At 38.8% G+C, this 12,728-nt stretch overlaps 1 pseudogene; it reads left to right on the top strand.

Annotated features, from left to right (window-relative positions):
• The first annotated feature begins 924 nt into the window (after nt 1-924).
• On the top strand, nt 925-1,076 carry LOC123388982 (annotated as a pseudogene).
• Nucleotides 1,077-12,728: the final 11,652 nt, after the last annotated feature.

The raw sequence follows: 12,728 nt of genomic DNA, 5'->3' as shown, positions 1-12,728 counted from the left end.
ATTTAAATGGGTATTGTAAAGCTATAAAGAGATTATAGTCTTTATGGTGTCTTCATATAAATGTATGCGCAGAAAAGACTAATTTTAAGTATGAGAAATTCACGAGTAGCACGGGGTTTGAAAATAGTAGGAAACATTCTAACGTTATGGGAGAGTTTCATGGCACCAATAGGAAGTGTGCATTTGGGATCAGAGAACTAGCAATTTCTCTCTTTCTTTCTTTCTCATTTCTGCTTCTCCCTTTCTCTCTGAGTGGCTTCTTTATTCCTCTTTCTGTGTGGGTAGGATTTCTCTAGCCACGACAAGAATTTCTAGTTGTACATCTCTCTCATCAAGAGAATCTGTTTGGGAATAGAATCTTTGAGCTCCAAGTTTAGATTCATAATAGACTCACTTTATTTTCCTAAAACATAGAGATATGTTCCAGAACATCTCTTAACACCATCTCTTCATATTAACATCTCTTAAGAGATTGTCATCTCTTAACAATCGACCATAGTTTACTCAAGTGACATAGTTTACCTCAAGTGACAAGAAAAATAGAGTGTTTTAACCCCAAATTAGTATCCCAGATGTAAATGACAACAGCAGTGCCTAGCTTGGGACAGCTGCCATTTCCTGAAACAGTTGGCTGCAGGCAGGGGGTCCGGGTCATGAGAAGCTTTGATATTATAACAATACTTGGGGGGTGGGGACATAGACATTACCCCACCCCAAAAAGATGAGGCAAAGAAAATTCAATTATGTCCCCCTCAGTGACCTTCTGGAATTAAAGAGATTTCAAATTAAGATGGAACCATTGCATTTTGCAGCTAAACTTCAAAACAAAAAATTACTGGCACTAATGTTTTCCATATTCCTTATAAATCGGTCTCTACCTAGAATATTGTCACAACCTTGATGACCAACAAAAACCTAAAAGTAAGCTTTGCACAGTGGCAATATCATAGCCAATGAGGTTTATCCGAGGCGCAATTATTGCTAATTGAAAACCTAAAAGTAATGTCTCAATAATATATCTCTATTTCTGGGTGCCTGGGTGGCTCAGTTGGTTGAACAACTGCCTTCGGCTCAGGTCACGGTCCTGGAGTCCCGGGATCGAGTCCCACATCGGGCTCCCAGCTCCATGGGGAGTCTGCTTCTCCCTCTGACCTTCTTGCCTCTCTTGTTCTCTCTCACTGTCTCTCTCTCAAATAAATAAATAAAATCTTTAAAAATATATATATATATATCTCTATTTCTTTTTTTCACCTATTTGGTGCTTACCGAAAGGTTTACCAGAAGTCCTGACACATGTCAATTATGCCTCAACTGATAATAAAGTCAGTGAGCATATGAAAAAAAAATCCTAGACACAAACCAGACTCCAGTCTGGCCCTCACCTTGGAAAATACAAAAATGATTTTCCTTTCATTTCCTTCTGAGACCTTGTTCAGGGTGCCTAGGTATCAGCCCCATCAAAAAGAAACTTTCTGGTACACTCTCCAGTTTCTACTGCTTGTCCGATGACATAATACTATACGCATATACGTAAAAGAGTCTCTGAGAACTTACAAATATAATATAGAGAAAGAAATTCTGACACTTGTTTTATATCTCACAGAAGAAAATTAAATTTGCAGATTTCTCCCCCAAAGTGGACAGGAGATATAGCTCATTAAGTATCCCTCTTGTTCTTTTCCCTTTACAATTAGAAGAAAGAAAGATTATATAGCTGCCGTAGTGTATCGCTATTTGGGAATCTCTCCCCCCACCACACACATTTGGGATGTAGTAGGAATCCTATATGTGAACTAAAAGAAGTCAAGATCATGCCTCAAAGAATACCAAGGTAACGCATTTTCTGGTTCTACATTACATATGTGGGAAAAGGATATGTATTTCATCTTATAAGACTTTGGAAGAGTGATTTTATTTCTTTTAGCTTCAATTTCTTCATCCATAAAATCAGCCTCATAGAGCTGGATGGCTCAGCCGGTGAAGCAGTGGACTCTTTGATTTCCATTCAGGTTATGATCTCAGAATCGTGAAATCAAGGCCTGTGTCAGGTTCTGCCCTGAGTGTGGAGCCTGCTTAAGATCCTCTCTCTCTCTCTCTGTTGTTCCCTCTGTGCCCTTCCCCCGACCTGGACAGAGCTCTTTCTCCTAAAAAAAAAAAAAGAAGAAAAAACCCATCTAACGCTAGCCTGCCTGGACAGTTGTGATGGCTATTATTATTTATGCAAAACTCCAAGCATCTATTAAGTATCATTTCCCTCCCTGTGCTCTTCAACTCAGGTGGGAAGCGAGGCTCAGGGTCCCACATGCACACTTACGGGAAGGAGCTACAGTTTACGTGTGCACAGCACTCATCAGTGTGCGTCTTTGGCAGTTTTTTTCCCACCAGCCTACTCCCATCACTTACCTTTAGAGTATAGAGAATTTCATGATTCCCAAGGTCCCATGGCAGGGATACGGGGTAGGGAGCCTCTACAGAACCAAGAAAGATCATACAGATCACAGCTTCCTGGAGTAGTGATTTGCTTGGTGGTGAATAGTTTAATGCACTGTTTTTATATTAATGCAAATAATAAAGGAATACCAGAAGGACATTATGTGCTAGATACTCGGGATTTGAGTCCACTTGTCTCTGCGTTTAAGGTTTTGGGTGGATTTGAGAAGCAGTCAGAATGAAATACCCAAAAAAGCTGTGAGCAAAGTAATGTACCATGGAGAATTGACTCTGATAACCTACACTCAGTCTGAACTGCAACTCAGATATGGAAATCCATTTCTTTTTTCAAGACTTCCTGACATTCAAGGAAATCCCTTGAAATTTACAGAAATATGGGACACCTAGGTGGCTCAGTGGGTTAAGCATCTGCCTTTGACTCAGGTCATGATCTCAGAGTCCTGGGCTGGAACCCCAGGACTGCTCAGCAGGGAGCCTACATCTCCGTCCCCCTCTGCCTGCCGCTCCCCCTGCCTGTGGTCACTCTCTCTCTCTCCCTCACAAATAAATAAAATATTAAAAAGAAAAAAAAGAAACTTACAGAAATAACAAAACCACGGAACATCCTACAAAAACAACTAGCTGACCTGAGTTTTCTAGAGTAGACCCAGATTAAAATGTTTGCACCTATTTTCCCCACAAATATAATTGTGCTTGTTAGAGATGTACTTCCACTTTTTGGCTAGATGTCAATTTCACAACTTTGGTCACTTTGTATCTGTGAAAGATGGCTACAATCCTCAGTTAATATAGAATAGTACCCAGCTCTGTAAACAACAGTTTGGAACCAAAAGCTGATAAAGAGGTCTATGGACATAAAGGCGATAAGCCTAAAGCCCTAGTTTTAACCTATCTTCTGTTCCAACCTGCTTGAGTGATAGGACATGGTGAAGAGTAACTTAGAAACCATGGCTTTATAAGAGGGCATATCAGGACACAAGGAATGGGAGTAGAATTTATAGTTCTACAAAGTGTACAGAGGATGTTTATGGGGACCTGTTGCCTGGAGCAGCATTGAGTACATGGGTTTTGCAGTAAATTTACCAAAAGCTTTGAATTATAGTACACTAAAAGGGTTTACTTACTTCACAAAGGATTATTTCCTGATGTAAGCAGGCTCTGCATTATGTGAGGGTCTTGGTTCCACACTCAAAGTTTTTCTCTACATTCTTCCACAGGATGTTATTTTATTTTTATTTTTATTTATTCATTTTTAAAGATAAATTAATTTATTTGACAGACAGAGATCACAAGTAGGCAGAGAAGCAGGCAGAGAGAGAGGAGAAAGCAGGTTCCCCTCTGAGCAGAGAGCCCCATGTGGGGCTCGATCCCAGGACCCTGAGATCATGACCTGAGCCGAAGGCAGAGGCTTTAACCCACTGAGCCACACAGGTGTCATTTTAAAAGAGAAAATGACAGTGCACGTAGCTCAGGAAGATCCCATTAGAACAATTGTAAGTTATTACATATTTATAATTCCTTGCTTATTTCTCTTGGGCATGAGGAAGCCTTCTCAGAAAAAAACAACTACTAATTAATCTATCTTTCCTTTGTCATCATATTACTATGTGTCCTGAAAGGAGTATGAGAACATTAGAAAAGAAAACAAACATCAGTTTGTAAAAAAAAATTATAAATAGCAAATCATGATCTTTGTGGTAGTTTAAGGTATATTTCTTCATTTCTGGGAATACACAGGCTTTCTGAGCTTAACAATAGCCACTTTAGGGGCAAAATATGGGAGAAAAACTGTGTATCTTATCAGCTCTGAAGAGTTTTTGACAAGGGCTCTAAGTAGATCCCAAAGTCACTGAAATTGATGTCAGTCAAATGATGAAAGTAGTATCTTGCAAAATGTATGGTATCCAGAGATCAGGTATTAGCACAGGTGTTAGCCAGAGCAACTACAGTTTCTCAAAGGAGGGGGGTGGTTTAATCGCCCATAAACCAAGGCATGAAGTCCTTTTTCTCATGTATAAGAATAGAGCTAACATTTGGAGAAAAGGTTTCCTAAAGCCTGTGAGGCCAGGATATCAAAGAACTGTGTGCTATGGTTTGTGTGAGTTTTTCTGACAACCATGAAGAAAGTGTCCTCTTTCCCTCCAGCAACTTTTTCTTTTCTTTTCTTTTTTTTTTTTTTTCATAAAGATGTTAGACTCAACATATGGGATAAGCCAATGGAGCAGAATGTTAAACTTCCTGTAATATCTCAGCATCTCTCAGGATTGCTGTGAGAACCCATGACATGTGGATGGCTAGGGAGTTGTGTGGTTTTCCCAGCTCCGTCATTACCAAGTGTGCAACCCACATGAAAGCCACATTTAGTAGTTCTCCATATTTTAAGAGGAAATGGTGACTCATGCCTGAGAGGCAGGATGAAGAGAAAGTTCTCCTAAGGCATCTCTAATCATATTCTTTTCTGCTCTGCACTTATACTGTGAACAAGTTTCATTTCATAACAAACCAGAGACCAAGTCTAAATTAGCATCCACACAATCCTGAAGACTTGAAGGCTTTTACGGTGGCCGTAGTTGTCTGCCTGGTTGTGGATCAAAAAGCAATGGAGACACCCTCATGCCATTGAAAACAGATTGGCTTCTCGAACTCCAGTTGTTCGTGTAATTTTAACAACCATGTGCTTGTTTTCTGTTTTCTGGATCTAGATCTGCTCTTTATTTCTTTTTTAGTCTCAATAGAAATTAAGTGGTTTTGGCCATCAACATTCCTGCCTGTCTTCTTTCAGTCTCCTGTGAAGAGGACCAGATGGGATAAGGCCTTTTATACTTCTGACACATTCATCGGAATTGAAATAATGGTCTGCAAATTTCCCATCTTTCGAGGCAAAGACCTAGGCCTGCCGCATGGGAGTGTGGCATGCTGGGCTACTATCTTACCCTCCAACGAGGGGTGCAGCATCTAAGATTGACTCGAACAGAATAATTGCAGAGACAGAGGGTTAGTTAGGAGGAGAATTTCAAAGTGTATGAATGAAGATTTATCCTTGCATTGGAGCTGACTTGTTTTTCATCAGAATACTACCAGAATCTTAAAAAAAAAAAAAAAAAAAAAAAAGACGGGAGGGAGAGTGGTAAATGACAATTCAACACAACCCGTCTGAGCCATCAATTCAGAACGTCACTTTGAATTCATGAATTCTTTACTTGTCCACTGAACAGAAATAATGAGGAAAGGCTTTTCCATCAGGGAAAATGCTACTTCAAAATACAATGGGCTGTCTTGTGAAATTTCAAGCCAGAATTCAGAGTGGCCTTGGTGAAACTCCAGTGGCCCCCTAATATAGTAGGGTCTGGTCTCCAGAATCGCACTGGAATCAACAAGCACGTGCCAAGATTCAAGGACCTTCTGAGACCCCTCGTGGGAAAGAGCTGCTCTATCATTCTGACAGATGGAACGGTGGGCCTTGGACTGAGGAGATAGCTCAGATAGCTCTCTCGTGACCAAAGAGCATTATCCAAGAGAGTAAAGACCAAGCTTTTCCAGACCGGTCAGTAGCTCAGTCCCTGCAACTCAAGTGTGTCACTATTACTTGCTTCTTTGAAACAACTAAGCCACAGTGGTAAAAGTGTCACAGTAGATACTCCACTCTAGCTCTACTGGGGTCATGCAACGATCTCCAGCAACTTGAGAATGTTCCGGATACATTATCAATAGGAAGGAAACAAGTAACTGTGCCCAGTGGACTTAATAGTGAGAGAAAAAACTTAAAACACTGTGTCAGGAAATGTCCTTTAAAAAGAATACACTTAAATTTATATTTCTAATGTCCTTGGGGGCACCTGGGCAGCTCAGTCAGCTAAATGTCCAACTCTTTGTTTCAGCTCAGGTCCTGATCTCATGGTTGGTGAGATCAAGCCCCTCCCTGGGGCTCCATGCTCAGTGGCACGTCCGCCTGAAGATTCTTTCCTCTGCCCCTCCCCCCAACATGTGTATGTGCATGCTCTCTCTCAAATAAATAAATCTTTAAAAAATATAGTTATAATATCCTTATATAAAGGACAATTAAAACTTTGGTTTGATTCTGAACCATGAGAATATTCATTTCTATGACAATTTTCTTAATTTTTATAAAGTTTATTAGTCATAAATTTGTATCTATTTACAAATTTATGGGATTTCCCTTTCCATTCAGATAGATTTCCTAATTTTGAAATCACAGAGTCATGAAGCTAGTGACATGAAGAAAAACTGCCAACGCAAAGGGTAAGACAGTGTGTCATGGGCGCCTGGGTGGCTCAGGGGGTTCAGCCTCTGCCTTCAGCTCAGGTCATGATCTCATGGTCCTGGGATCAAGCCCCACATTGGGCTCTCTGTTCAGCAGGGAGCCTGTTTCCCCCTCTCCCTCTGCCTACCTGTCTGCCTACTTGTGATTTCTGTCTGTCAAATAAATAAATAAAATCGTAAAAAAAAAAAAAAAAAAGACAGTGTGTCACAATGGGATTTCATAGGCTTAAAAAAATCCTGCCCCTACTATGAAATGACCTTTTCTTTTCTTATTCCATGATCTTAGGGGATCTGTGGTTAAAGGCAGGTTGACGGTCACCTGTATGACAGACAACTTCCTTGAAGACCTGAATCACCATAAGAACCATTAAATTTGATCTGAATCCTTGAACCTTTATGAAAAAATTGTCATAGCTATACCCTTTCCTCTGTCTCCATTCCACTGTACCCATATAATGTGGGGGTGTCTGGAGCCAGAGCGTAAAGCCCAATTCCCAAGGGTCTCTACAGTTCATCAAATTCTCTGGACTGCCCTAAACTCAAGCCATGACTTGAGCACTAATTAGCATTCTTAAATTTCTGGATAGTTCAGGTCCCAGGGTGGAGACCAGGCCAACCCTGCATCCCAGGCTGAATGTGAAAAGCTTGTGGAATGCCAAAGTACCAGCTAGCTCTAACATGAAAGAGTCGATTATTCACCGATGAGACCAGCCATCCAAAATGGTTGTAGAAAAATCCTTTCCATTGTGTAAAAGGCATCACTTGTTCTAGACATTTTAGTCATTGTCTATTAAGCCAATTCCTGCCTGATGGACAAGTATCCTTAGATGTGAGCTCCCGCAGCGTAGTCATCATTCCAGGGCCCTAGGGCACAACTTACTGCTCTGGAATAGTGCATTGCTAAGTAGTCTGTGGGGTTTAAGTTGTCACATTCCTTATGGAGTCAAGGTTACTATAATCGTCACTACGGCAGCTCTGGGAAGGGTAACAGGGTGGAGGGGAATTTCACACATGCCATGTGTCGCTTACTCATCCTGTGAAGTCTGGCTTGGACTTGCTGCAGTTGGGCAGAGGAGGAGAAGGATCTGGAGGCTGCACACACGGGGACCCCAGATCCCGAAAGGCTGGATTCTGAGCTATAATTGCTCACCGTGACTCACGTGGCCAGCTGGATTCTATGGCACTAGCATTTTGGCACTCAGCAGTCACCTCCACACTGGGCAGAGTGAGAATTTGGTGCATCAATCCAAAAGATACTGAAAGTGTTTGCAAAGGGAAGCCAAGTCAGATCGTTTCTTCCAACCCCAAAGAAAGTGACTTACCTCATCATTTACGAAGTAGGCAGAAGAAAAATTAGATTTTTTTTTTCTTATCTTAGAACAAATTGTTTCTGGTTAGTTAAGGCTCAAATACAAGGTGGTAAGAGAAACAAAAATACTGGATACAATACTGGATCTGTTATTGGATACAAGATGAGTGTAAGCTTATGGAACATAATTTCTTTATTTGGTTTAGCTTGCGTTTCCTATTGTCATAAAATACCTCATCTCCGTCGCCACTCCTGCTAACTGAAGACTCACAGTGAGTCATTCTCTTCTCCTGGGGATCCTCATTAAACAAAAAGGTTTGCCAAGCTTTCCTCTCCCTAGTTTTTATGTGACAGATAAGCTTCTTTCTCCAAATTAAATATCACAAATAAGATTATTCAAACGCAAATGCCCTTGGAGATGCTAAATCATTGTACCCTCTTCCGGTCCTACCCTGCTGCCCCCTCCCCACCAACTTCTCTGGTTTTGAATTACAAACCTAGAGGAAAAGACACGTGGCAGTTTAACTTGATTAATGTAAAACTGAGCAGAGGCCCACATCTCATTCTCTGCAGAACGCCTTGCTTTCTACCTCATTGAATAAATGTATGCTATGATCTCAATCTTGCTTCAGGCTTTACCAGTGAAATTGCCCTCAATAGAACTGCCAATGCCCTTTCATTTGCTTTAACCAACTAGTATTCTCCATCATTTTTTAAAACCAGATTTATAAAGGTATAATTTATAATACAGTAAAATTCACCCCTTTTAGGTGTATGGGTATATGAATGTTGAAAAATGCATGCAATCATGTAACTCCCACCATATCAAGATATAGGAAATTTCCATCCATCCAGAAAGGATCCTTGTGTCCCTTTATAATCATGTCCTCCCCCAACTCCAGCCCCTGGCAACCCTTGATCTGCTTTTGGTCCCTATAGTTTTGCCTTTCCAGAATGTCCTATTAGTGGAAACGTGCAATCTGCAGCCTTTTGTGTCTGTCTGCTTTCACCAGGAAAACCTATTTCATATTTGTCCCTGTTCTTGGATACAGCAATAATTTTTCCTTTTTATTGTTGAGTTACATTCTCTCGTATGAATGTACCATTCTCCAGTTAATGTATATTTGTGATGTTTTCAGATTTTAGTGATTATGAAGAAAGTACCTATAAACATTTATGTACAGATTTTTCTGTGGACACGTTTTTTCATTTCTCTTAGATAAATACCAGGGAGTGGGAAACAACCAAACTGCTTTCCAAAGGCCCTTTTGCTTTCCTACTAGAAATGAATGGCAGTTACTGTTCCTCTATATCTTTGTCAGCATTTGCTATTGTCAGTTTTTTTTTTTAATTTTAGCCATTTTAATATATGTCATCGTATCTCATTGTGATTTTAGTTTGCATTTCCCTAACAACTAATAATATTAAGCATTTTATCATGTTCTTATTTGCCATCTGTATCTCTTTTCTTTGGTGAAGTATCTGTTTAAAGCTTTTGTCTATTTTTTAAAATGAGTTGTTTTATTATTGAGCTGTGAAAACTTTTTATATATTCTGGATATGAATCTAACTTTGGATATATATTTTGCAAATATTTTTTCCCAGTATGTAGCTTCCTTTTCATTATCACACAATGTGTAGATTTTTGTTTTGTGTCTTCCATTTAGCATTAGTTTTCAAGGTTCTTTCATGTATCAGTAATTCACTCCCTTTTATACTGACTGATATTTTAAAGTACAGATGTACAATATTTTGTTTATACACTCATTATTCAATGGATATTTGGCTTATTTCCACCTTTGGCTACTATAAATAATGTTGCTATGAGCATTTGTGTGCAAGTTTTGTTTGAACACCTGTTTTCAGTTCTTTTGAGTATATGTCTAGGAGCAGAAATGCTGGGTCACATAGCAATACTATGTTTAATTTATTGAGGAATCACCAAACTGTTCTCTTTGGCTTCACCATTTTACATCCCACCAGCAATGTATAATATTCTGATTTCTCTACATCCTTGCCAATATTTGTCATTTGTCTTTTTATTATTTATCTTCTTCTTTTAATTATTATTATTATTATTATTAAGTATAAAGTGTTAAGTATTAAGTATAAAGTGTTACCTCATTGTGGTTTTATTTTACATTTCCTATTAAGTATGAAGTGTTACCTCATTGTGGTTTTATTTTACATTTCCCTGAAGTGTACTGAAGATTTTGAGCATCTTTACATAGGCTTGTTGACCATTTGTATATCTTCATTGGAGATATGTCTTTTCAAGTCTTTTGCCCATTTTCACCTGAGTTTTGGGGGTTTTTTTTATTTTTTATCTCTACAGTTTTAAGTTTTATGGCCCATTTTGGGCTAATATGGTTCAAGGTATTTGTCAAGGTTCATTTTTACACACTCAATGCCAGGACATTTGTTTAAAAGACTATCTTTTTTCCATTGAATTCCCTTGCTTGAATAGGATTGTTGATGGCATAGGATATTCTTTTTTTTTTTTTTTAAGATTTTTATTTATTTATTTGTCAGAGAGAGAGAGAGAGAGAGCAAGAGCAAGCACAGGCAGACAGAATGGCAGGCAGAGGCAGAGGGAGAAGCAGGCTCCCTGCGGAGCAAGGAGCCCGATGTGGGACTCGATCCCAGGACGCTGGGATCATGACCTGAGCCGAAGGCAGCTGCTTAACCAACTGAGCCACCCAGGCGTCCCGGCATAGGATATTCTTGGCCTTTATTCTCTTCTACTAATCTATGTGTCTTTCCTTTAGGAATGTGTTATGTTGTATACTCTTGGAGTGTCCATTCTTGAACACTACAGCTTCATAGTAAGACTTGAAATCAGACAGTGTGACTCTTCCAACTGTTCTTCTTATCCCAAATTGTGTGACCTATTCTACTTACTTTGATTTTCCATACAAATTTAGAATAATTTATCAATATCTAAAAATACCTTGTTGAGATGAGATTTTGATTGAAATGGAATTTGATTGGCATTGATTACATTGAATCTAACTATCTACTTGGGGAAAACTGACATCTTAACACAATTAAATTTTCTCATCCGTGAACATAACATATGTCTTTATTCATCTAGATCTTCTTTATTTTTGTTCATTAATAATTTACAGTTATCAGCATACAAATCTTACATGTAGCTTCTTAGATTTATTCCTAAGTATTTTGTGGTTTTGGTGCCATTGTCAATGTTATTATTTATTAATTTTAGTTTCCGATCATTTATTGTTCATATGTAGAACTATGATTGACTTTTTCTATTTACTTTATATCCTGTAATCTTTACAAATTCATATATTAGTTCTGGTAGCTTTCTCACACATTCTTTGAGATCTTCCACATAGCCAGTGTCATCTGTGTGAGGAGAGACAATTTTAGCTCTTCTTCTGCTACCTGTATGACAGCTATTTCTTTTTCTTGCCTCACTTCTCTGGTTAGTATCACCAATACAATAATGAATAACAGTAGTGAGAGTGGACATGTTTTCCGTTTCTAATCTCAGTCTCATTTTAAGTGCTTTTTTACTTTCCTAAATTCTCTTGACTTCTATAATTCCACACCTCCCACATTCCCTTTGGCTCTTCTTCTTTTATTTCTTTTGTAGGGGACTTTTCTTGCAGTTACTCTTAGAGGTTCCACACAGTCTGCTTAACCAGATGCTCTGTGCTTTTCACACATACTCCCTGTGTTACCCTATATACTCTTGGAGTATCCCGTGTAACCTATGCACAGATGATTCCTAATTCCACATTCAATACCAGACCTTTCCTAACAGACTCCCCATCCAGCTGCATGCCAGTTATATGTCCCAGAGGCATGTTAGATTTAATATTTTTAATATTTATGCTATCATTCCTATCCTCTACATTTGCCTTGACAAATGAGTTGGTTTCTGTAGTGATATTTTTTTGAACACAAATCTGATTGTGTTATTTTTTGGCTTAAACTTTTTAATGTCTTATTCCAAACTCTTCACAATGGCTTATATGACCCTTATTACAATGGCTTCTAAGTTCCTACATAATCTGAGTCCTAATAACTCTCAGCTTTCATTTCCTATTATTTCCCTTTTTGTGAACCAGGCTCTAGTCACATGGGCTTCCATTCTCCTCCTTGAGACAACCAATTTTGTTGTTACCTCATTTAAGAAATGAACTTTTCCATGACTAGTGTTTTTTGGCCATTTAGGCCATGCAAGGCTCAAATGTGGTCTCCTTAGTAAAGTTTTCCTCTATTTAATCTAAGTTAGCCACTCTGCTACTTACACACTGTCTTTCATTTGCTCCTCTTTTATTTTCTTCCTAAGAGTTCCTTCCATCTGCAATCACATTGCTTAGTTATTGGTTTCTTGTACTCTTTTATTTCTCCCTCTAGAAATTAAGCTCCAGGAGGGCAGAAGCAATGATCATTTCTATAGCAGTAACTGTTTCCATACCAATGCCTGGGTATAGAGATGTTCATCAAATGATGAATGCTGAGTGGATGAATAGATACATTTTCTAATTCATATCTATCTGATTACATAAACCAGAAACCTGGGTATCATCTGATTTCATCAGTTTGTTCAGGAAAACAGATATTTTAAGGAGGAAAGGATTTAATACAGAGAATTAGGAAATTCCAGAATAAACTTTAGGCACGAAAGAACCAAAGGTCAGAGAAGCTGCTGCTA

This window comes from Mustela putorius, unplaced genomic scaffold, assembly GCF_011764305.1.
Source record: "Mustela putorius furo isolate JIRA1106 unplaced genomic scaffold, ASM1176430v1.1 tig00003932_pilon_pilon_pilon:0A:0A, whole genome shotgun sequence".
NCBI classification, from domain to species: domain Eukaryota; kingdom Metazoa; phylum Chordata; class Mammalia; order Carnivora; family Mustelidae; genus Mustela; species Mustela putorius.
Note: the sequence above shows the minus strand (reverse complement) of the source record. Positions and strands in the feature narration are given on the sequence as shown.